Source organism: Schistocerca cancellata, chromosome 7 (assembly GCF_023864275.1).
Source record: "Schistocerca cancellata isolate TAMUIC-IGC-003103 chromosome 7, iqSchCanc2.1, whole genome shotgun sequence".
Taxonomy (NCBI): Eukaryota; Metazoa; Arthropoda; class Insecta; order Orthoptera; family Acrididae; genus Schistocerca; species Schistocerca cancellata.
Window position 1 is genome coordinate 405,068,054 of NC_064632.1, and position 27,048 is coordinate 405,095,101.

Sequence of the window (27,048 nt, forward strand, 5' to 3'; positions counted from 1 at the left end):
CCTGCGCAGACGGTCGGTCAACGCGAATTAAGCAACGTGCAGTCATTGAATTCTTGACAGCAGACGGTGTCACCCCAAAGGAGATTCATCATAGAATGAAAGCAGTTTATGGTGATTGTGTTAATGTGAGTACTGTGCGTCGTTGGGCGAGTAGGTTTAAAGATACTGAGGCGGAAACATCTGACCTGCGTGACAGACAGAGACTTAGACGTCCTGTGAAAGCAACCACTGAGTTTCAGAAGTAAAATGTTGACAATTTGATTCAGGACGATCGACGTATCACTCACAAGAACGTGTGGGTCACATTATTGTTATCGGAAGATTTGTGCACGATTGGTACCCGGGATGCTGACTCCTGAAATGAAAGCGCACAGACTTGAAATTTGCCAGGAACTCCTCTCGCGTTAGGAGAACGAAGGTGACGCCTTTCTCCTCCCAATTGTGACAGAAGACGGAACGTGGGTGCATCATTGCGACCCGGAGACGAAACTTCAGTCTGTGGAATATCGACACGAAGACTCGCCCCAGAAAAAGAAATTCAAGATGCAGCCCTCAGCTGGAAAAATCATGGCCACAGTGTTCTGGAACGCAGATGATGTTATCCTTGATCGTGGAACAACATTAAAATCAGAGCGTTACATCACAACACTGCGAACGACGGCTAGCAAGGGTCCGACAGGAAAAGGGAAATGTTTTCCTGCAGCGTAACAATGTCAAGCCACACACTCCACGTGCCACCACAGCAGAACTTCAGAGACTGAATCTCACCACCGTACGGCATCCTCCATACAGTCCAGATTTAGAACCGTCTTCCATCTGTTACGATAATGAAAAACGATCTACGGGGACATCTTTATGCTTCTGATGAAGACGTTGAGAGAACTGTGAGACTGTGGTTGCGGAAACAGAGTGTCGACTTCTTCCGTGACGGGTTCAGAAAACTTGTTCATCGTTGGCAGAAATGAATCCAATGGGCTGGTTATTATGTGGAAAAGTGAATACTGGTAATTAAAGATCACATTCTAAGGATTATTTCTGGATTTGGTTTATTAAAATATTCCCATCCAAAACCAATTAAAGAAGGCGGAGGCATTACTCTTCATTCAACCCTCGTATATTATTAATATTTATAAGCAGTTGCTAAAACCATGGCATTATCTCAATAATTGTTTTATCACCTTCGTGACACTTTTTTGTTTTCTCAGTAATACATAACTTACCACAGTCTTTACTGTAAACGACTTGTATAAGTGACATCAGGTAGGTGCTCGATTTTCACAGAAAAGAAGCAAGTTACTTAGCCTGTGGAATCTGGAGTGAAAAAATAAGGACGTACCGAAAGGTTTCGGGGTTCCGCCATAAACACTTCGACAGTCCTGAATAAGATGGCTCTGAGCACTATGGGACTCAACTGCTGTGGTCATAAGTCCCCTAGAACTTAGAACTACTTAAACCTAACTAACCTAAGGACATCACACACATCCATGCCCGAGGCAGGATTCGAACCTGCGACCGTAGCGGTCGTGCGGTTCCAGACTGTAGCGCCTTTAACCGCTCGGCTACCCCGGCCGGCTAGCCCTGAATAAGAAAAATGAGATTGTTAAAAAGTGTCGTAAGGAAGATCGTGAGTTTCTGCCTCATGAAGATTGATTATTAACGGGTTTAGTCAATGTAGACGACAAAACATACGTGTTGGAGATTACATTCTTTGGAAGAAAGCCTAACGCATTCGCTGTTAGTCTGGGAACTGAAGGGCTCGCGTGAGCGATAAGTGGCTCACAAACTTAATAAAGAAGAAACTTCGTCTTTAAGAAGATTTCTGGAGAAAATACGAACGTTGATGACACAGTTTCTTGAGCACAGAAACAACGGTGTAGGAAAATCATTGGCATTAAAAACAACTTCCAGTCTTCTCGGAATCGATAGATACACTATATGGTTTGAAGGGAATCTTATATCATTCTTCCTGCAAAGTAGTGGCGAGTTCAGATAATGATGATGTTGGTGGATGGCGTTCACGTACCCTTGTCTCCAAATCAGAATGTGGTGGCCAGGGAAGATGCAACAATTCATCCTCGTGCTCACAAAAATAGTTCTGGACAATGTGAGCTGCGTAAACAGGGCCATTGTCATATTGGAATACAGCACCACCACTGGAGAAGTTACATTGTACCATGGGACGGACTTGATCAGCCAGAAGGGTGACATAGTCGTTCGCAGTAATGAGATTGGCAGTAATGCAATCTTGCAGAGTAACCGTGGAGCCCATAGAATACCACCACACGGCAGCCTAAATCATAACCGAACCCCCGCCATGTTTCACTCTTGTGATGTAAACTCGGCCAGAAGTTGGAAACAGTGTGAAACAAGACTCATCCGACCAAATGACGCTGTTTCGTTGCTCCATGGTCCATGTGTTAGGGCTTCAGCACCACATTTTTCCTGTTACTCATCACTGATGAACCCAGATCGCACTGCAGTTTCCTGCTTATTGAATCCCCTTCGTGTTGTTTTGTCACTGACAAGGTTCATGAATGCGACATCCAGATCTGCAGTGATTTTATTTTTCGTCACAAGCGTCTCAAAACACACTATCGTTCGCGTTCTGAGATGGTGGCTTATGTATTTCCACTTTCCCGTGTGGGGTATAAATCTTTGAAACAGTGCCTCCTGAAACATCAAATACTTCCGCCACCTAGGTTAGACAGCGTCCATCATACGATCACCAACAGTCTCCCACGTACGCTTTTACTTACATCCGACATAATGCACTGACTACTACGCAGAACGCTGTTCTGACCACGTATGACACTTGCAACCCGCAGAGAACTTTACACGTGTATCATTCTTAGTCAAATACAACGGCACAACCTTCAGACTAGGCAAGCATCTGGATTTTTGTCCAACCATCCATTTTGCGCTATGTTTCCATATTTTTGTTCAACCCCTGTACATCAGAGGTACTGGGAAATTTGCAAACACATTGTCAACGTCATCATTAACAACCTGGCTAAGATGAATATCTCTTCCCAGTTTTTTGTGTCAGGCCTGTTGGCTGACTAGGAGAAGACTACTCATGTCCTAAATTAATAATTTCTGAAAACCGTCATCATACGGATGAGACAATGTCGCCAGTTCGGACGGAATAAGTTAGCCAGCTATCACCATTAGCTTACAAATGTCTTCATCACAACTTGACGGACGCCTAAAACAGTTTGACGTGGATGATTCAGTCAGTTCCGAAAGATTCCGCCGCTCAAATTACTATCCCACTCCAGATGGAATGCCAATTAAAAAAGGTTAATTTTCAGTGCATGGCTTTTTCAAAGCCACTTTTTCAAAGTAGTTGATGCAAATGGCGGGATATTCGAAGGTTGGAACTATTTATTTACAGCTCAACAAAATAGATACGTGTTTCAAAGTTTTACTAACCTTCAAAGTAGTCACCAGCATTGTGCATAACCCAGCGATGTGGAAGTCGTAGATTACTCTTAGCAGTGCCAGTTGTGTTGACAGTTCGAGCGGCGCGCTCTATTGCCCAACGAATTTGTAGCAGTTCTGAAGCGAATACCATGAAGTGTTTCCTTCAGTTTAGAAATCGAGTTGAACTCACGAGGGCTTAAGTCAGGGGACTGCAGTAGGTGGTATAGCACTTAGCAGCCCCATCAGTCAAACAATTCAGTAACAGCTTGCACTGTACATGCTTGAGCATTGTCCTGCAAAATAATGTCCAGGTCCCGCAGAAAGTGTCATCACTTCTGTTTCTGAGCTGGTCGTAGGTTGTGTTCCAAAAATGAACAGCATAGAGACAGAAGTGATGACACATTCTATAGGACCTAACCATCATTTTGCAAGACAATGCTCAAGCACGTACAGTGCAAGCTGTTACTGATTTGTGTGACTGAAGGGGCTGCTGTACCACCTACTGCACTCCCATGACTTAAGCCCTCGTAAGTTCAAGTCGATTTCTAAACTGAAGGAAACACTTCACGGCATTCGTTTCAGAACTGCTACAAATTCGTCGGGCAATAGACTGCGCCTCTCGAACTGTCAACACAACTGGCACTGCTAAGAGCATCCTACATCGCTGGCAACGGGTTGTACACAATGTTGGTGACTACTCTGAAGATCAGTAAAACTTTGAAACACGTATCTATATTGTAAGAGCTGTAAATAAATAGTTGCCACTATTAAAGTTCCAACCCTCGTATATTTCAAGATGGCCACATCTAGCATTTCCGAATGCCCAAGGCTTGCAGCGTCTATAGTTGTGCCACAGACAGGATGTTACGCTTCAAACTCTTTTTTCTTCGCTTTTAACATATACGTAGAACCAACACATCTATTTCAGATAGTTCTGTTTTTTTCAAAGATAAATAACAACTGCTGCGACTCTTGCTTAATGCTTTTACGGCTTACAATACATTATGGAAGAGTTTTCTTCTCTGTGCTTCAGCTCGCTCTTGCCTTAACGAGCCGGAATTCAACTCTTTTCTTACAGCTGTTTACTGAGAAGGAATTACATTTTTTAAAAAGAAACGAGGGACAGAGAGCATAAGAAGCGTTAGATGGTTTATTACTGTTAACTGCCCTGATTGCACCGAACTGTTCATATAGGCTGCTCACGTCGCGAGCTTCTTACTATAAGTGCCATTAATTACTGCCTCCTTGCCTCGTTCCCTTGTTGCCTCTTAGCGGAGGTCACCTCCTCAATTTCTAGACGTTTTAATGCAGAAGAGGCTTCAGCGCTTGTGATAAAGTGTTTCTTTCGTTTAAAGCGATAGTTCTTGGCGGTGAAGAATGTGGCAATAATATGCAGGAACAGTGCGTAGTGATAAATTTTGTGTGTAAAGAGAGGGTGAAAGGATCTTGAATTTAAAATCCATCGAGGTAAGTTAAACAACCTTGAGACAGAATAACCAATCTGCAGCCGTTAACGTGTGTACACGGTGTCTGATAATCAACAGTTGCAATTTTCTACATCTGCAGGCATACTTCACAAACCACTGTGAAACGTATCTCAAAGGTTACTTCCCTTTGTTTAGCAAACGAGGTTGATAAAAATGAAAAATTTAAAAATAGAGATAAAATTCCTCCTTGTGCGAGACACTGTTTGATTAGTTTTGATTTACTCACACACGTGTCAGCACTTTCGATGAACTATCGTCAGTGGGTTTTTGTATATTTTCTTTCTCACATAACGATATCAGTCACGTATGTTGGTAGTTTTGTATCTACCGTGCCTTCTAAAGCTTGGCACGCTTTTATTTATGCTGTGGTCTTTCTTCTCTTGTTTATAACGCGTAGAAAACACTCATTTTCTGCTGTTATAAGAATACCTGAAACGGCGGCAGAAACCCACTGCTTTACTGATAAATATTTCAAATAGTCTTATAACAGTGTACCAGTTAAAAGCGACAGTCTGACCGATCTAATGCTGCCCGCTTCGAATTCTGCTTCTGTGTTAACCGAAATCCGGTGTATATTTTGGATGCAGTTCTTTTTTAAAGCGGAATGGCTGCATGGAAAATGTGAAGAATCGAAAAAAAAAAGATTACCGGAAGGACTGATTCAGTATCTAGAACGATCAAGTAAGGCAGAAGGGATACATAACATTTCATCAGAATTTCTAAGATCTTTGAGGGAAGTGGCAACAAAACGATTATTCACGTTGGTGTGTAGAATGTATGAGTCTGGCGACATACCATCTGACTTTCGGAAAAATGTCATCCACACGATTCCGAAGCTTGCAAGAGGTGACAGGTGCGAGAATCGCACAATCAGCTTGACAGCTCATGCATAGAAGTTGCTGACAGGAATAATATATAGAAGAAAGTAAAAGAAAATTCAGGATGTCCTAGATGACGATCAGCTTGGCTGTAGGAAAGGGAAAGGCAATTGTGACGTCGCGATTAATAATGGAAGCAAGGCTAAAGAAAAATGAAGACACGTTCATAGGATTTGTCGACCTGGAAAAAGCGTTCGACAATGTAAAAAGGTTCAAGATGTTCGAAATTCTGAGAAAAATAGGGTAAACTATAGGGAGAGACGGGTAATATACAGTATGTACAAGAGACACGAGGGATTAATAAAAGTGGACGACGAAGAACGAAGTGCTCAGATTAAAAAGGATGTAAGACAGGTATGTAGTCTTTTCCCCGTACTGTTCAGTCTGTTCATCCAAGAAGCAATGATTGAAATAAAAGAATGACTCAGGAGTGGAATTAAAATTCAAAGTGAAAGGATATCAATGATACGATTCGCTGATGACATTGCTATTCTGAGTGACACTGAAAAAGACTTACATGATCTACTGAATGGACTGAACAGGCTAATGAGAACAAAATATGGATTGAGAGTAGATCGAAGAAAGACAAAAGTAGTGAGAAGTAGGAGAAATGAGAACAGCGAGAAACTTGACATCAGGACTGATGGTCACGCAATAGATGAAATTAAGGAATTCTACTACCTAGGCAGCAAAATAACCAATGACGCACGGAGCAAGAAGGACATCAAAAGCAGACTATCACTGGCAAACAGGGTACTCCTGGATACTAGTATCAAACACAGGCCTTAAATTGAGGAAGAAATTTCTGAGAATGTATGTCTGGAGCAGAGCATTGTATGGTAGTGAAACATGGACCGTGAGAAAACCAGAAGAGGATCGAAGTATTTCAGACGAATGTTGAAAATTTGAAACGTCCCCTTAAAACAATTTTACATGTGAAACGTCCACTTAGAACAATTATACAAGCCTGTGCTTAACCTGACACACAATATTATTTAGCGCAACGCAATCTGACTTTCAATAACCCCTACAAAACAATGGCCCTGACTAACTTTAACCTATACCTTTTACAAATCACTTACCTCACAAAAATCTTCGCTACTCAAGCTACTGCAAAACAGCGAGCGCCACTACTGCCAGCTAAATAAAAGATTCAAACTACTGAAGGTACTAACTACTGATAGGGATAGTTAGCAAATGAAAGATATTAATAGAGAACAAACAATGTATTTACCTTAATATTCATAATTGACATTCAGTCTTACAGATTATCAAAACTCCGCCATCACGTCCACCACTGCTGGCGGCTCACCTCCAACTGCGCAACGCTACGCGCTGTTCACATCCAGCTGTAGCAGTTCATGACAACAATGGCAGACAACAATGCAAACTAGCCACATACTGCACACAGCACAGCCAGTGATTTTCATACAGAGTGCTATGTAACGTTGCCAATAAAAAACATAAACAGCAAACTTACATAAAGAAAGCCTAAACAGCCTACTTACAAATTAGGTGGACTGATAAGGTAAGGAATGCGGATGTTCTGCGCTGAATCGGAGAGGAAAGAAATGCGTGGAAAACACTGACAAGGAGAAGGTACAGGATGCAAGGACATATGTTATGACATCAGGCAATGAGTTCCATTGTATTCAGAGGGAGCTGCAGAGCGCAAAAACTGCAGAGGTAGAATGCCTGAATACGTACAGAAAATAATTGAGGACATTGGTTGCAAGTGCAACTCTGAGATAAAGAGGTTGGCGCAGGAGAGGAATTCGTGGCGGGCCGCATCAGACCAGTCAGAAGAGTGATGACTCCCCCCCCCCCCCAAAAAAAAGTAAGCACGAAAGAGTCACGGAGATGCTCCCTCATTTCCAGTGACAGACACTGCAAGAGAAGCGTTCTGCATCGCGGTTTGCTTCCGAGAGCGGATAATCCTATAAGAGTCAACAAACATTTTGTTTCCTACAAAAAGAAAGTGAAAAAATGAGGTCATTTGGCTGCTTGATAGACCCAAGTGTCCTGTATCAAATTGCCCGTTTCGATATCCCTTACACTAATGCGGTACGTTGCAAACGGTTAACTTTTACACCCCATATGGATTTGATGCTCAGGAGAAACAAAATGTCTGTCGAACACCGTAATTTTCTTGCTGCTACGAGGAATTATAGAAGACGTAATCAATTTTACATTTTTTTTGTAACGAATTGATTTCTGAAGTAAACTGAAACAAAGGCTTACAGATTTAACCCGCAGGGAAGTTTGAAAATAAATCGATTTACACAGGGCTTTGGAAAGAAAGGTACAGCAGCGAAAGGGCTCGCTCTCCGTATTAGCGACAGGCGGAATAGCGCCACTTCACACGTTGCGGTCGCCATTCACTTGCAGGTTTCACTGGCTGCCATTTCACTGGCGTGGTACTCGAGGACGGCACAGACACCGACTCGCAGAATGACGAAGCTAGCAATGCGTCGCAGTCGCGATCCGACTTAACCCCGTTGAGTAATAGACTCTGTCTCACACGGAAGAACTGGCCCAATCTCTCAAGTGATGGATCTCCTTACAGGCGGGCGACTGCTGCTTGATTGGGGACCATATTGCGCTGTATAGGCATCATATACACTGTCCAGTCCCATTAATGTCACCACCGTCTATGTTCGACGTCAGCGTGCAGTAACCGCTTACAGACCGCAAGTAGTAGCTCCAACAGTGCAGGGTATACAGGGTGTTACAAAAAGGTACGGCCAAACTTTCAGGAAACATTCCTCACACACAAATAAAGAAAATATGTTATGTGGACATGTGTCCGGAAACGCTTAATTTCCATGTTAGAGCTCATTTTAGTTTCGTCAGTATGTACTGTACTTCCTCGATTCACCGCTAGTTGGCCCAATTGAAGGAAGGTAATGTTGACTTCGGTGCTTGTGTTGACATGCGACTCATTGCTCTACAGTACTAGCATCAAGCACATCAGTACGTAGCATCAACAGGTTAGTGTTCATTACGAACGTGGTTTTGCAGTCAGTGCAATGTTTACAAATGCGGAGCTGGCAGATGCCCATTTGATGTATGGATTAGCACGGGGCAATAGCCGTGGCACGGTACGTTTGTATCGAGACAGATTTCCAGAACGAAGGTGTCCCGAGAGGACGACGTTCGAAGCAATTGGTCGGCGTCTTAGGGAGCACGGAACATTCCAGCCTATGACTCGCGACTGGGGAAGACCTAGAACGTCGAGGACCCTGCAATGGACGAGGCAATTCTTCGTGCAGTTGCCGATAACCCTATTGTCAGCGCCAGAGAAGTTGCTGCTGTACAAGGTAACGTTGAGCACGTCACTATATGGAGAGTGCTACGGGAGAACCAGTTGTTTCCGTACCATGTACAGCGTGTGCAGGCACTATCAGCAGCTGATTGGCCTCCAGGGGTACACTTCTGCGAATGGTTCATCCAACAATGTGTCAATCCTCATTTCAGTGCAAATGTTCTCTTTACGGATGAGGCTTCATTACAACGTGATCAAATTGTAAATTTTCACCATCAACATGTGTGGGCTGACGAGAATCCGCACGCAATTGTGCAATCACGTCATCAACACAGATTTTCCGCGAACGTTTGGGCGGGCATTGTTGGTGATGTCTTGATTGGGCCCCATGTTCTTCCACCTGTTCCATGGAGCACGTTATCATGATTTCATACGGGATACTCTACCTGTGCTGCTAGACCATGTGTCTTTACAAGTACAACACAACATGTGGTTCATGCACGATGGAGCTCTTGCACATTTCAGTCGAAGTGTTCGTACGCTTCTCAACAACAGATTCGGTGACCGATGGATTGGTAGAGGCGGACAAATTCCATGGCCTCCACGCTCTCCTGACCTCATCCCTCTTGACTTTCATTTACGGGGGCATTTGAAAGCTCTTGTCTACGCAACCCCGGTACCAAATGTAGAGACTCTTCGTGCTCGTGCTGGACGGCTGTGATACAATACACCATTCTCCAGGGCTGAATCAGCGCATCAGGGATTCCATGCGACGGAGGGTGGATGCATGTATCCTCGCTAACGGAGGACATTTTGAACATTTCCTGTAACAAAGTGTTTGAAGTCACGCTGGTACGTTCTGTTGCTGTGTGTTTCCATTCCATGGTTAATGTGATTTGAAGAGAAGTAATAAAATGAGCTCTAACCTGGAAAGTATCCGGACACATGTCCACGTAACATATTTTCTTTCTTTGTGTGTGAGGAATGTTTCCTGAAAGTTTGGCCGTACCTTATTGTAACATCTTGTATAAAGCATGTCGGGGGACGCGGAAAATAGGGCAGTCGAAGTCGTAAAGCGGAAATGGAGCCATTTATTTGATGTTCAACGTGGCATGATCATTGGCTTTCGAGTCAAGAGTGAAATCATTTTCGAAACAAGTTTTTAAATGAAGCTATCTACAACCGGCGCCGAGGCAACTGTGGTGCGGCACGGGCTATAGGTAACAGCAGTGAACGACAGCTGCGGAGGTATGTACGGACGAATAGATGTGTTACTGAGCAGCTGACCGCTCAAGGGCCTACCAATAGCCTATCCAACGACCGTTAAGCGAACATTGCTGCGTAGGCACCTGATGCATACAGCCATTCCGACTGCTCTTCATCGGCGAATAAGACTGGAATTTTCATGCCAATATCGCAACTGGACGTCCACTGAGTAGTGATAGGTGGTCTTGTCACATTAATCACATTGTATCCCCCTTCAAATGGAAAGCAAACAACCTACAATAATCGCTGGACCCCCTCGGGTGATCTCGGTAATTTGGAAAGCGCAATGGATCAACACAAGTACGCATCTGCACCTGGGGACCATGTACAGTCCTGGATGCAGTTTGTTCTTCCTCGGAACGATGGTATCTACCAGCAGGACAATGCAACGTGTCATACAGCTCGCAGTGTAAGGGCATGATTCGAACACCAGGATGCGTTTGTCGTACTCCTCATATCCCTCCGGATTTAAACCCAGTCGATAACCTATGGGACCATCTCGATCGGATTTTTCGTGCCACGGATCCTCAAGCGAGAAACTTAGCAGTTGGCCACGGCACTGGAGTAGACGTGGTTGTCAGTACATCCCTGTCGGTACATTGCAGAACGTCAATGACTCCCTTCCAGCACGCTTCACAGGGGTCCATGCTGCAAAGTTGGTTATTCAAGCATTTTACAGGTGGTACATTAACATGACCGGACAGTGTATCAACTCCGGGTGTATCCATTCACTACTGTTCATAAAAAAAGCGAACTCTCTGAACGAAGACTGGGTGTCATCTAAAATATTTTACTGTGTGAGACGTAAGCGATAGGCATCACAGTGATAACGAACGTCCGAGTTAAGTAGCATTTTCCGAATGATTAAGTTGGGGGCCTATAGCCTGAAAGTTACGAAAAACGCAGCAACACTTGGGATAATTGTAGCAATGGATGTTGGCCCACCTTCGGATCGTAATACTGCAACGATTTTGTTTTCCAGCAGTATCCGGCAACAATTGTCTAGGCACAGGTCCCATAATTCCCGTAACTTACTGGCCCCTGGATTGTGGGCACTGAACTGGATTCAAAATGGTTCAAATGGCTCTGAGCTCTATGAGAATTAACATCTGAGGTCATCAGTCCCCTAAAACTTAGAACTACTTAGACCTAACTAACCTAAGGACATGACAAACACCCATGCTCGAGGCAGGATTCGAACCTGCGACCGTAGCGGTCGCGCGGTTCCAGACTGAAGCGCCTAGAACCGCTCGGCCACACCGGCCGGCAGCGAACTGGGGTTCGACAACGTTACAGATGTGTTCCATCGTGTTCAGATCAGGCGAATTTGGTGGCCAAGGGATGAAGGTGTGTTCACAATCACGTTCCTCAAACAACTTCAGCACGACTCTGGTCTTTGACACGCACAGTTACCGTGTTGGAGGATGCCCTGGCCGTCGATGAAGACATCAAGCGTGAAGGTGCCCAGGTGGTCTGCAATGATGTTTATTACATCGTAGCTGTCATTGTACTTTCGATTTCTACCACAAGTTACCCAGAAATTCCCCCCTAAGCATAATACAGTACTGTTCTCAAGGTACTCGCCCGTGGCGCGGTGCATGTTTTGAGAAGCCGATCTTCTGGATGACGACGTATCCGGGCACGACCATCGTCCTGATGTAATACGGAACGTGATTCATCCGACCGGGCGACAGGTTTCCATTGATTCACGGTACAATTTTTGGGTAGATCCTCTTATGCCTAATCACGCAGCATTGGAAAAGGTCACGAGTTACGCAGTGTAAACATCACGGTAGCAGCCCGTCGAGCGTGAGCGTTGCAGCTAAGCCTTTGGCGCCCGCCGCGAAAGCATCCCAAGGACGCGCCCGTCTCGCAACACGAGAGCAGCGGCTGCGGAAGCAGCGACAGTGTTTTGTTCGCAGGCCTGGCTGAGTGTACGCATTCCGGTGGCGCCGGCGGCAGGCACCGTGCGTACGTGGCGCCAGTCTGCACGTGCGCGGCGGGAGGACGGATGCCCCCCTGCCCCATACCTCCACCCACTGGCTGCCCGACCACACAGAAGTTGTTTATATGGGCCGTGGCGGCAAACGGCAGGTCGGCCCGTGATGTAAGCGCCTGCTATTTCAGAGGAGGTGCCGTAACGCAGGGGCCACGGTTTCGTACGCTGCGTCCCGTGCGTGGCGAAACCGCGGCGACGTGCGGATGTAACACACCGCTGGACCAGATACTTCTAGTGGAGAAAGAGTCTGTCACGTAGCAGTCTCGCATGCAGTAATTCGCGCTGACGTTTATTAGTGCACGGTCCCGTAGTTACACTACTGGCCATTAAAATTGCTATACCACGAAGATGACGTGCTACAGAAGCGAAATTTAACCGACAGGAACAAGATGCTCTGATATGCAAATGATTAGCTTTTCAGAGCATTCACACAAGGTTGGCGTCGGTGGCGACACCTACAGCGCGCTGACATGACGAAAGTTTCCAACCGATTTCTCGTACACAAACAGCAGCTGACCGGCGTTGCCTGGTGAAACGTTGTTGTGATGCCTCGTGTAAGGAGGAGAAATGCGTACCATCACGTTTCCGACCTGGATAAAGGCCGTATTGTAGCCTATCATGATTGCGGTTTATCGTATCGCGACGTTGCTGCTCGCCTTGGTCGAGATCCAATGACTGTTAGCAGAATATGGAAGCGGTGGGTTCAGGAGGGTAATACGGAACGCCCTGCTGGATCCCAACGGCCTCGTATCACTAACAGTCGAGATGACAGGCATCTTATCCGCATGGCTGTAACGGATCGTGCAGCCACGTCTCGATCCCTGAGTCAACAGATGGGGATGTTTGCAAGACAACAACCATCTGCACGAACAGCTCGACGACGTTTGCAGCAGCATGGACTATCAGCTCGGAGACCATGGCTGCGGTTACCCTTGACGGTGCATCACAGACAGGAGCGCCTCCGATGGTATACTCAACGACGAACCTGGGTGCACGAATCGCAAAATGTCATTTTTTCGGATGAATCCAGGTTCTGTTTACAGCATCGTGATAGTCGCATCCGTGTTTGGCGACATCGCGACGAACGGACATTGGAAGCGTGTTCGTCATCGCCACACTGGCGTATCACCAGGCGTGATGAAATGGGGTGCCATTTGTTACACGTCTCGGTCACCTCTTGTTCGCATTGACGGCACTTTGAACAGTGGACGTTACATTTCAGATGTGTTACGACCCGTGGCTCTACCCTTCATTCGATCCCTGCGAACCCTACATTTCAGCAGGATAACGCACGACCGCATGTTGCAGGTCCTTTCTGGATACAGAAAATGTTCGACAGCTGCCCTGGCAAGCACATTCTCCAGATCTCTCACCAATTGAAAACGTGTGGTCAATGGTGGCCGAGCAACTGGCTCGTCCCAATACGCCACTCACTACTCTTGATGAACTGTGGTATCGTGTTGAAGCTGCATGGGCAGCTGTATCTGTACACGCCATCCAAGCTCTGTTTGACTCAATGCCCAGGCGTATCAAGGCCGTTATTACGGTCAGAGGTGGTTGTTCTGGGTACTGATTTCTCAGGATCTATGCACCCAAATTGCTTGAAAATGTAATCACATGTCAGTTCTAGTATAATATATTTGTCCAATGAATACCCGTTTGTCATCTGGATTTCTTCTTGGTGTAGCAATTTTAATGGCCAGTAGTGTAGAACTCTTCCAACACTTATCTGTTGTTGTTGTTGTCCACCTCTCCATACAGCTTCACCTCTGCGTAACTACTACAAGCCATTGAGGAGATCAGAAGCAAAAGTGACATTTCCCAGAAAAATGATATAAGTGTATGTAGAGCATGGTAAAGCATGTATAATCTTTGTGGCAAAGTGATACAAGTAAAATCCCACTCTGTACTGTTTCTTGGTGAATAAAACATAGCTAGTTACAAGATGTCACGAATCAGTTAACAAGAAGATAATTCATGTGCACTTGTATATGAGTTTCTCACATATAATCTAACACAACCTGGCAGAAGAGGCAAAACTCCCACGAACGTCGTCTTGCCAGCTCTGGACGTTTTGCCATTTATCCTGACTATCTGTCATGGATGCTTCAAATCGCTTCAGCGTGAAGGACAACCGGGAAGAACAATTAGGGATGACTCGCCTGAGGCACTTAAACGAGATAATGAAAAAGACTTTTTGGAATCAAATTATGAATAGCGCTATTTTGTAGCACTATTTTAAATGCTGTATTATCATAATGCACATGTCCATGTGGGGTCAGATTGATTTTTTTATGTTGTGCATTATCTACATAAATTCGTATGATACACGAGAAGGAGGAATGGGGTTATACTATTTTCTATGTTGTTCATTATCTACATAAACTTTTTATGATACGCAATAAGAGGGAAGTGACCAAGATGGGGTAATGCGTTAAACAGTATTCTCTCTTATTTTATTTCACTGTTGTACTCCACAAAAGGCATGGTGTTCAGTACTATTACGTAAATATTTTCTCATAGCTCTAAATAGCAATTTTATGATCGCTGAAATGATAACAAGCAATAAAAAAAAACATTACAGAGAAAACATGACTCGCATTATTCTTAATTCATAATATTCTGGAAGCAAAATGATACAAGTGCATACAGACATTTACAAATTATAATATAAAACTGATCTTTTATATTAACAAGCAAACGGAAAATTCTATGAAGTATTTTTATGTTTAATGTAAACAAAAATTTTAAATTCTCTTTTGCAGTCCCAAAACAATTCTGAAACCTTGTGAACTTTAACTTCAGTTTTCTCAAAATTACAAGAGGTCTACTTACACCCCTTTGCTTCTGACACCCTTATATCCATTTGGTCTTATTTACTGTAGTCACTTTTTGGGCTCCCTTTGCAATTTCGAATCCCCTACTGAACACTGACGATCTCTTAATGCCTGAGCATTGCTTCATTCAATAGTGTTGTGTGATAAATTTCTTTAGTCCCTAGTTATATTTAATACTTCTTCATTAGTCACCTGCTCCACCCATCTGATCTTCAGCATTCTTCTGTAGTGTCGCATTTTAAAACCATCTATTCTCTTATTTGGACTGTTTATGGTACAGGTTTCACTTCTGTACAAGGCTACACTGCAGATAAATACCTTCAGAAAGATTTCGTAACATATTTTTGTTCGAAGTTAGGAAATTTATTTTTTTCAGAAATTTTTTCTCGCTCTTGGCAATCTGCATTTTATACCTCCCCCCTCCCCTCCTCTCCATCAACCATCGTCAATTATTTTGCTGCCTAAATAGCAAGACTACTCTACTAATTTTACTGCCTCATTTTGTGACCTAATTCCTTCAGCATCGCCTGATTTAATTCGACTGCATTCCAGTACCATTATTTTACTTTTGTTGATATTCATCTTGTAATCGCTTTTCAAGACAATATCCATTCCCTTTGACATTTCTTACAAGTCCTTTACCGTCTCTGACAGAATTACAATGCCATCGGTAAACCTCAAAGTTTTTATTTCTTCTCTCTGAATTTTAATCCCCTTTCCAAATTTCTCCTTGCTTTCCTTTACTGCTTGTTCAACAAAAAATTCTGTAGTTTCCAAAAAATAATTTCTGAGCCTTGCGTTTTGTTAGCAGTGAATCATCTGATGTAATTTCTCAGAGAACGAAATGACGTGTATTAAGCTTCCTCGACTCACTGCCACGGCGTAAGTTCATACCTCGAAGCAGCAACTACGAACAATTATGATTTTTTAAAAATTAGGCTAATCAAATCATCACCGTTTCAGATTTCTTACAAATCTATTTTCAGATGGCTCTTACAGACTCCGATCTTGTTTTGTAGTCGTTATTGGTTTTGTGCAGTAAAATATACAAAAGTGTTTCATTCAAAATTCGGTAAACTAACAAGATTTTATTTGTACTTAGCCGAACCGTACACGAAATTATCTTAATATTAATAAAAAGTGAAATGTGGCGGAATTTATATGGTGTATATTTGTAAGTGACGCATTCGTCGTGTATTTCTGTTACACAATTTAAAATTTCCTTCGTTTCGCATGCGTACAATGTGAGTGCTGTTAAATTCTAGTTTAAATAGTCGCCATCCTACGTTTTATGCCAGCACTCGTAGGTAACATTTACAAAACGTGGCCCAAAAACATTAGTTTCAAATATGCTGTAATAGTATTTTAAGGTATGGACGCTGTATAATGTACACGACCACAGTAAAATTTGTTTATGTTAAAGTGATGAAATGAATTTAAAGCTTTAAAGGAAAAAGCCATTGTTCCTATAATGTATTTTAGGCAAGAAAGCATATGGATGTAATCTGCTGGCACTGACACTGTGGCAGATGATCGCAAAAGATGCGTCCTGCACGCTAGCAGGCAGTATTATTTTCTTTGATAGAAGCTGGAACAAGACTGCATTTCCTAAAGCTGAGAGGGAACTGGCTTTTGGGCAGTTTCCCAGAGCACGCTAAATTGTTTCGCGGAAGTTCATTCGCCGTATTCTGCAAAGTCTGTCAAAAAGGAGGGTATGCAGAGACATAGAACGATTCGAGATATGCACAACCGGGGAAAAAAAATATATGTGGGGCACCCAGAGGACATGGTGGACCTCAATTTAACTTTGCAGACGCACACACCATCGACGGGTAGGTAAATTGTTTAGCTTTACAATACTCTGTAGTTCTATACGTAGGCTGCCGTTAACACGACACAGACGGTTGTGTCTGTTGTGGCGCCATGACCTTACAGCATGGACTGCTGATGAAGGCAATGGATTGTGTTCAGTGGAGAAACGTGGATGTGCCCTACCCCGGATGACCATCGTCGGACATTATGGCAACGACCGGGAGAGAGGTCCCATTCTTCCGACGTTTTGGACGGGCACAAAGGTATTAGTGCTGGCGTCATGGTGTGAGGAGCCATCGGGTAACACTTTATATTACGGCTGGTACTGATTGAGGGTACTCTTATGGCGTAACGGTAGGTCACAAGCATTCTGCTCCCTCACCTCTTAGTTCTCATGTGACAGTGGCGCCATTTTTCAGCAGGACAGTGCTGTTCCACACATGGCACCTGTTTCCCTCATGGCCAGCGAGGTCACCCGATATGTTCCAGACAGAACATGCGTGGGACCAGTTCGGACGTAACCTCTGTAAATTTGTGGTAAGATCTTATGGGACCAAACTGCATAGGTCATCGGTCCCTGAGCTTACACACTACTTAATCTAACTTAAACTAACTTGCGCTAAGGACAACATGCACACCCATGCCCGAGGGAAGACTCGAACCTCCGACGGAGGCAGCCGGTGGGCCGGGACAAGGCGCCCTAGACCGTTCGGCAACAATGTGCGGCTCACCTCTGTCCGAGTACCAGTATCCAGGATATCAACGAACACTTACAGTAGTTGTGGGTTGTCCGCCCCCAGTAGTTGAATGGTCAGCGTGACGGATTGTCAGTCCTCAGGGCCCGGGTTCGATTCCCGGCTGGGTCGGGGAATTTTCTCCGCCCAGGGACAGGGTGTTGTGCTGTCATCATCATCGTCCTATCATCCTCATCGACTGCAGGTCGCCGATGTGGTGTCAAATTGAAAGACCGGCACCCGGCGAACGGTCTGCCCGACGGGGGACCCTAGCCATACGATTAAAAAAATAAGCAGTTGTGGGGCACTTTTTCCAACCAAATCAGTGCGTACATCCAGGACAGATGGGATGCAAAGTCACACAGATAAGTTCTTTGTAAACTGACTCGATTTTGTAATCACCGAAATAACATCAGATACCCTGTTAACAAGAGATGTTTGATTTTGTATTTCCTCCCCTTCTGGGTGCTTCATTTTTTTTTCAGGTAGCGTACTTTAACAAACAAGAAGTCACTCTTATAAACTTAATTCGAACACTCTGTTAAGAATAAAATATCCAAATACTCCTAAGTACCATCGTCCTTCCACCAACTAAGTACCATCCTCCTTAATTAGTGAAAACAAACTGCTGTTTCCTCAGTTATATTAAATACCTCCTGTTGGTATCGTACTAGTAGCATAATATTAAAGTGAGTAAGATGGTGTGTTTCATGGAAAATACCTGTTGTTGTTGTTGTGGTCTTCAGTCCTGAGACTGGTTTGATACAGCTCTCCATGCTACTCTATCCTGTGCAAGCTTCTTCATCTCTCAGTACATCCTTCTGAATCTGCTTAGTGTATTCATCTCTTGGTCTCCCTCTACGATTTTTGCCCTCCACGCTGCCCTCCAATACTTAATTAGTGAACCCTTGATGCCTCAGAACATGTCCTACCAACCGATCCTTTCTTCTAGTCAAGTTGTGCCACAAACTCCTCTTCTCCCCAATTTATTCAATACCTCCTCATTAGTTATGTGATCTACCCATCTAATCTTCAGCATTCTTCTGTAGCACCATATTTCGAAAGCTTCTATTCTCTTCTTGTCCAAACTATTTATTGTCCATGTTTCACTTCCATACATGGCTACACTCCATACAAATACTTTTAGAAACGACTTCCTGACACTTAAATCTATACTCGATGTTAACAAATTTCTCTTCTTCAGAAACTCTTTCCTTGCCATTGCCAGTCTACATTTTATATCCTCTCTACTTCGACCATCATCAGTTATTTTTCTCCCCAAATAGCAAAACTCCTTTACTACTTTAAATGTCTCATTTCCTAATCTAATTCCCTCAGCATCACCCGACTTAATTCGACTATATTCCATTATCCTCGTTTTGCTTTTGTTGATGTTCATCTTATATCCTCCTTTCAAGGCACCGTCCATTCCGTTCAACTGCTCTTCCAAGTCCTTTGCTGTCTTTGACAGAATTACAATGTCGTCGGCGAACCTCAAAGTTTTTATTTCTTCTTCATGGATTTTAATACCTACTCGGAACTTTTCTTTTGTTTCCTTTACTGCTTGCTCAATATACAGATTGAATAACATCGGGGAGAGGCTACAACCCTGTCGCACTCCCTTCCCAACCGCTGCTTGCCTTTCGTGCCCCTCGATTCTTATAACTGCCACCTGGTTTCTGTAAAAATTGTAAATAGCCTTCCGCTCCCTGTATTTTACCCCTGCCACCTTTAGAATTTGGAAGATACCTACCTACATGTTTAATAGCGAACGGTTGTTTACAATATGCTACTACTTACGAATCTGATTTGTAATTAACATTTCCACTTGCCATACCACTAACACGAATTTTCACTGATTTATGGAGAATTAAGTAGGTTTCTTTTTCTTTTGAGTTGTTATGGATTCGTTATTACTACCTTACACGAATTCTTTACAGACGAATGGAAAAACTGGTAGAAGCCGACCTCGGCACGATCAGTTTGGATTCCGTAGAAATGTTGAAACATGTGAGGCAATACGTATGTTAGAAGATAGATTAAGTAAAGGCAAACCTACTTTTCTAGCATTTGTAGATTTAGAGAAAGCTTTTGACGAGGTTGACTGGAATACTCTCTTTCAAAATCTGAGAGTGGAAGGGGTAAAATACAGGGCCGAAAGGCTATTTAAAATTTGTACAACAACCAGATGGCAGTTGTAAGAGTCGACGGGCATGAAAGGGTGGTTGAGAAGGGAGTAGACAGGGTTGTAGCCTATCCCCGATGTTATTCAATCTGTATATTGAGCAAGCAGTAAAGGAAACAAAAGAAAAATTCGGAGTACGAATTAAAAATCCACGGAGAATAAATAGAAACTTTGAGATTTGTCGATGGCATTGTAATTCTGTCTGAGACACCAAAGGACCTGGAAGAGCAGCTGAACGGAATGGAATGGACAGTGTCTTGAAGGGGGTGATAAGATGAACATCAACAGAAGCAAAATGAGGATAATGGAATCGAGTGATGCTGCGAGAATTAGATTAGGAAATGAGACACTTAAAGTACATGAGTTTTGCTATTTGGGGAGAAAAATAACTGATGATGGTCGAAGTAGAGACAATATAAAATGTAGACTGGCAATTGCAAGGAAAGTGTTTGTGAAGAAGAGAAATTTGTTAACATCGAGTATAGATTTGTCAGGAAGTCTTTTCTGAAAGTATTTGTATGGAGTGTAGCCATGTATGGAAGTGAAATATGGAGGATAAATAGATCAGACAAGAAGAGAATGGAAGCTTTCGAAATGTGGTTCTACAGAAGGATGCTGAAGATTAGATTGGTAAATCACGTAACTAATGAGGAAGTACTGAATAGAATTCGAGAGAAGTGGAATTTGTGGCACAACTTGACTAGAACAAAGGATCGGCTGGTAGGATATGTTTTGAGGCATCAAGGGATCACCAATTTAGTATTGGAGGGCAGCGTGGAGGATAAAAGTCGTAGAGGGAGACCAAGAGATAAATACACTAAGCAGATTCAGAAAGATGTAGGTTGCACTAGGTACTTGGAGGTGAAGAGGCTTGCGCAGGATAGAATAGCATGGAGAGCTGCATTAAACCAGTCACTGGACTGAAGATAACAACAACAACAACAACAACAACATCCTTTATTCCTGGCTTTTACTTCTGCTGAATAGATACTTTAAATACCTCGGTTTTATTTCTCTGGGAGATGAATTCAGGGAGAGAAAAATGTAGAAACTATGACACTACCAGGAAGCCTTTACTGCTTACGTACTATCCAGCTCGCTTGTTGTCAGATACCACCCAATAAAATATGCCGATCAAAGAAAAAAAAACAATAAATGCTCTACGAGCTTTAGTATAGTACGTTACGTACTTGCGTATTTCGAAGCAGGGGTGATTTATTGTATATTTCGTTTGTAGTTTTGTTTCACGTATGTGTGCTAGATCCAGTAGCATTTCTTAGGATTTTTCTCTTTTTTTTTTTCTTTGGTTTAGGGTAACCATCGGGACAGTCGATGCACATTCATGAAACTTGTGTAATGAAGGGCCGGCCGCGGTGGTCTAGCGGTTCTAGGCGCGCAGTCCGAAACCGCGCGACTGCTACGGTCGCAGGTTCGAATCCTGCCTCGGGCATGGATGTGTGTGATGTCCTTAGGTTAGTTAGGCTTAAGTAGTTCTACGTTCTAGGGGACTGATGACCACAGTAGTTAAGTCCCATAGTGCTCAGAGCCATTTGAACCATTTTTTGTAATGAAGGTCTTGTGTTTTCGAACTAATATTCCGCCGAAATGAAGTTAAATCGTTATTTAATTAGTTTTAAAAGTCCCAGTCGTTGTCGTATTTTTAAAGTGATGTTGTCGATGTGAGGTGTACATGATGACGCATACGGTCAAGTTACATTAACGTGACCAGCGCTGTGTTCGACGTCGATGTGGAATAACCAGTCACAGGGGGCAGTGTAGTGGGACGCAAAATTGAAGCGTCACCCATCCACCAGCGTCAGCCCAGTTTGCAGGTGAATAGAAGTTTAATTTAGTTTTGTTTATGTATTTCTGTAATATTTTTTGTAATAGCTGTGAATTATCTAAAGTTTTTCGTATTTTTTGTGTGTTTCATGTACGGAGAGGGCGGCGCAACGAACGGAGACAGCATCTTCGTTGCCGCGACCAGAGAGGAAATTGCTGGCCGCTATACGTCGCGGGTCGACAGCCGAGGAGCAACAGAAGATCCTGGAACCGAGTTGTTGCGTCGTGCTTCTAAAAATTAAAAATGAATTTGTATACTCTTTTTGTACAACAATGACGTTATATAGAGCTTAATCTTGTTGAAAAGTCAGTCCTATTCTGTTAAGCCTCAGGTTCAGAACGTCTGTATGTAGGAAGTTAATAAAATAGTGGATACTACTAAAGTTGAAACACGTGTTCTGAGGATTTATTTATGAAGAATTATGTGAATTGATTAATAGTATATTTGACAAGATTATTGAATTTTGACAGTGGTCATCGCAACTTTGAATCTAAAAAGTTTAGTCAATGTGTGATTCAAATTTCGATTAAATCAAGATAACGTGTATCAATATAAGTTCTGAGGAGAAACAAACGACGTCTAAAGTTGCAAGAGTTCACGCAAACCAATTGTCCCAAGTGACGAAATTCTTTGCTTACGACTCAACTGATGTTTTATAGTTTCGTTCAAGAACCATTCTGTGACAATTTAAAAAGAATATAAATCATTTTGAAGTGGGTTGTAACTGACGTAGGTGACGAAGTCTGCACATGGTCATATGATAAACGAAAGTCATTCCTAAACAAAACCTATACGTCGTTACACTACAGCAGGCGGCAGCACTTAGCAGTGGAGAGCACATAAAGCGTATCGCAACGACGCGGAAAACAATGCAGTCGTTGGTGTAATGCTGAAAAGGAGCGATTTATTTGACATTCAAAAGAGCACGGTCATTGACTTTCGGGCCAAAGGCGGAAGAGCTTCCGAAACTGCTGAGTTCGTACACTGTTCGCTTACCGGCGTTGTTACAGTATACTGTGCGTGGCGAAAGGGTGCTGTCGAAAACCGGCACTGAAGCAGCTGTGGTGCAACAAGGGTCATAGAGGACAGGGGTGAACGACGACTGCAGGAATGGGTACAGGCGATTATACCTGCAATTGTTGAGCAACTGACCGCCCTGAAGAACCAAGGGGCTACCAACGACGTTTCCTCAATGACCATTCAGCGAAGTTTCTGTGTATGGGGTCGCCATAGCAGGAGCCTGGTTTATGCACCTATGCTGACTGCTGCTCATCGGGACGAATGCTGAAATTTGCACCCCAGTTCTACAACTGGACGTCCACTCAGTGGAAACAAGTCGCCTTTTCATTTGAATCAGGTTTCATGCTCCATCGGCGTGAAACGCCTGAATGCAAACACCCTGCCACAACCATCAGAAGGGTACAGGCCGGAGGACTGAGCAGCATAATGGTCTGGGGACATGGCATTCCGTGGGTGATCTCGTTATTCTGGAAAGCACAACGGATCAACGCAAGTATGCCTCTGTCATGGCTACCATGTCCACTGCTACATACAGTGAGGTTTTCCTCGGCATGATGGTATACTTAGGCCGACCTTTTGTGGCCGAGCGGTTCTAGGCGCTTCAGTCCGGAACCGCGCTGCTGCTAAGGTCGCAGGTTCGAATCCTGCCTCGGGCATGGATGTGTGTGGTGTCCTTAGGTTAGTTAGCTTTAAGTAGTTCTAAGTCTGATGACCTCAGATGTTAAGTCCCATAGTGCTCAGAGACATTTTTGAGCATCCAGCAGGACAATGCAACGTGTCACATAGCTCGTAGTGTAAGCGCATGGTTCTAAGTGCACCAGGATGATTTCACTGTAGTCCCCTGGCCACCAAACTCTCCGTATTTAAACCCAATCGAGAATCCGCGGGACCATCTCGATCGAGCTGTTCGTGCCATGGATCCTTAACTGAAGTCAGCATGGTTCCACTACCATATCGATATCTTCCAAAACCTCAATGACTCTGTTCCTGAACGTCTCGCAGCGGTGCGTACTGCAAACGGAGATCGTTCTTGATTTTACAAAATTTTGGTTCTTGATTTTGACGAGCCATCACATTAATGCAACTGGGCAGTGTAGTACCTACACACTATTAATGATTTTTAGCTTTTGTTTTTGGTGTTATTTCTTGTCGCCATGATTTTATTTGTACTTGTCTGGTGTCTGTTTTTAATTCTTGCACAATTTTGTTACGTATGGCCGCTCGGGATTAGCCGAGCGGTCTGGGGGCTGCAGTCATGGACTGTGCGGCTGGTCCTGGCGGATGTTCGAGTCCTCCCGTGGGCATGTGTGTGTGTGTGTGCGTGTGTGTGTGTGTGTGTTTGTCCTTAGGACAATTTAGGTTAAGTAATGTGTAAGCTTAGGGACTGATGACCTTAGCAGTTAAGTCCCGTAAGATTTCACACACATTTGAACATTTTTTGTTACGTATCAAGATAACAAGTTGACATATCTGGGCGTTAATTTTTATCAGCCACAAGCTGAGGCAGTTTAATAGTTTGCTGACGTATAGCATGTTGATTAGTTTTGTGCTTTCTGTTTAAAGAATGTCATCTTCGCATAACGCTAAATCTTTGTTCTAATGAGTTGGGTGAGGTATATCGGCAATGTCTACAGGGTGTCTAAGAAATGTTACGAGAAACCTACGGGGGCTGTAGAACGTGTCTTGAGCAACACATCGAGGATAGGAACCTGTGTTCAGAAAGGTCATCCAACGACACTACAGAGCGTCGAAGGTATAGGCGTCGACGCCTGTCACGAGGCCACCCTTTCGGAAGCAAACGTGGCTTTGTATTCTGACAGAACGTAGGTGGAACGTCTCGCAGTCTTCTCTGTTATTCAGTGATCGCAATTGAATGCCACGATCGCCAGTGGTGAAATGGAGATTGACGCAGCGTAGACAGGCCTTGTCTGCTAAGAATGCGGTACTCTGTTGCCTTGGTGAATGGCGGTTTCGGACGCAGGTTCCCATCTGAATTTTATTTTTCTGCTGAAACACATTGGAGATTTTAGAGGGTATGGGCAGGAATGCCGAATTTGTATTTTTATTGACAATACAGCATTTTCCCCGTTTTAATTACCAGGGGTTGATAGCCGCCGCAGGAAAGAGAACTCGCAGATCGAAAGCTGCAATTAGTAAGCGTAAAAGCAATCTCGAACACTTTAAGAGTACAGGATGCTGCGAGGACTTTGAAAGTTTCTTATCCGTGCTGCGAGGGGAATTGAATTTACAAGTGCACTTGCAAAAGCTCGTTAAGGTGCTCGTCTCCAAGCATTTGCGCCAACGCTATTGCTTCCCAGCAACCTGCGAGCAATAAGTCTCGGTGTACTATTACTAGCCGTATCTCTGGACTTTATGAGGCCCGCGTCTCGTCTGTATTAACAGGAATGGCTGTCGTAACATGACCAACATGCCAGAAATTAATTACGTTACTTCTCTCAAGGGTCTTCGCTGTCACCAGCCGTTTTGTGGTCGTATTCCCTGGACAGCTTCGACGATCCAAAAATACTCCAGACGACTCGCGTGACATATCTCAACGTTCTGGCCGCACATGCTGTGAAGCCGCTAAGCCAGAAAACTGCAACCACGCACTCAAACCTGTTAGTCCGTATATCATATACAAACAGACTGCTGCTCCGGCGCTTGTCCGCGACAAGAATTTACGCAGGGCTGCGCACTGAAAATATTTCAGTCGAGTTACTTGCATGGGTGTGGCAGAACGGATAATATGCTTGTTGTCACTCTCAAAGGCCGATATTATGTTTACTTAAAGATATGGCATCACCGCGGAAGATGCTGGGTGCATCATCTGTTTCAAAACCAAATTAAAATTGGTGTGTTCAGCACAGTGAAATAGATCGGCACAAATTGAAAATCTATTGCCAGTTTTCTGTGCTGATAAACACCAATATGCAGAATTGTATTTCCCCTCTTGCAGAGATAGCAGTGACACGTTTACTTGCTAGAACATATTACTCTACTGTACGGCGAATTAACATTATTTAAAAGAGCTCTCCTTGAGTGGAAATACACAATTACGTTACAAGTTAAATAAAGTCAGTTATCATTCGATAGACCCTAACGCGAATGAAAATATTCAGTGTTGGTACTAATTACTACGTCAAGACTGGAAAGTTGCACAGCTCACATCAACATTCGAGAAAGGAAGTAGGAATAATCGTGTGTGTGTGTGTGTGTGTGTGTGTGTGTGTGTGTGTGTGTGTGTGTTTGTGAAATCTTATGGGACTTAACTGCTAAGGTCATCAGTCCCTAAGCTTACGCACTACCTAACCTAAATTATCCTAAGGACAAACACACACACACCCATGCCCGAGGGAGGACTCGAACCTCCGCCGGGACCAGCCGCACAGTCCATGACTGCAACGCCCCAGACCGCTCGGCTAATCCCGCGCGGCTAGGAATAATCCGATGAATTACTGGCCCATATCACTGTCGTCGATTTGCAGTAGGATTTTGGAACAAATAGTGCGTTTGGACATAATGAATTAGCTCGAGGAAAACGATCTGATACACAGTCAGCACGGATACAAAAAATATCGTTCTTCTGAAACACAAATAGCTCTTTATTCTGAGTAATGAGTGCTATCGACAGGTCCTCTCAAACTGATTCCATAGTTCTACTTCCTCAAAAGACTTTTGATAGCGTTCCTTACAGACGGGTTCTAATGAGATTCCATGGTTGTGGAGTACCTTCACAATTGTGCGACTGGATTCGTGATTTGTCAGAAGGATCACAGTTCGTAATAATGATGGAAAGTCGTCAAGTGAAGCAGAAATGATATATGGCGTTCCCCAAGGAAGTTTTATAGATTTTCTGTTGTTCATAATATGTATACACGATTTAGCGGACATTAGGCAAGATATCTGTACTGTGCGAAAAGTGGCAGTTGACCCTAAATAATGAAAAGTGAGAGTCATCCACGTGCGTACTGAAAGGAATCCATTATATTTCTGTTACACGATAAATCACACAAATCTAAAGGGTGTCAATTCAACTAAACATCTAGGAGTTACAATTACGAACGACTTAAATTGGAACGATCACGTAGATAATGTGAGGATAGCAAACCAAAGACGGCGTTTTATTAGAAGATGCAACAGGTCTACTAGAGAGACTGCCTACACCTACGCTTATACGTCCTCTGCTAGAGTGCTGAGGTGATATATGGGATCGTTACCAGATACTACTTGCGGAGCATATCTAATAAGTTCAAATAAGGGCAGTTCGTATTGTATTATCGCGAAATAGAGGATAGAGCG

General features: G+C 43.6%; 1 protein-coding gene across 1 annotated transcript in view; it reads right to left on the reverse strand.

The window, feature by feature from the left end:
• The window catches only part of LOC126092078 (tubulointerstitial nephritis antigen-like), a 570,548-nt gene that overhangs the window by 150,303 nt on the left and 393,197 nt on the right, over positions 1–27,048 (reverse strand). The window lies entirely within an intron of this gene.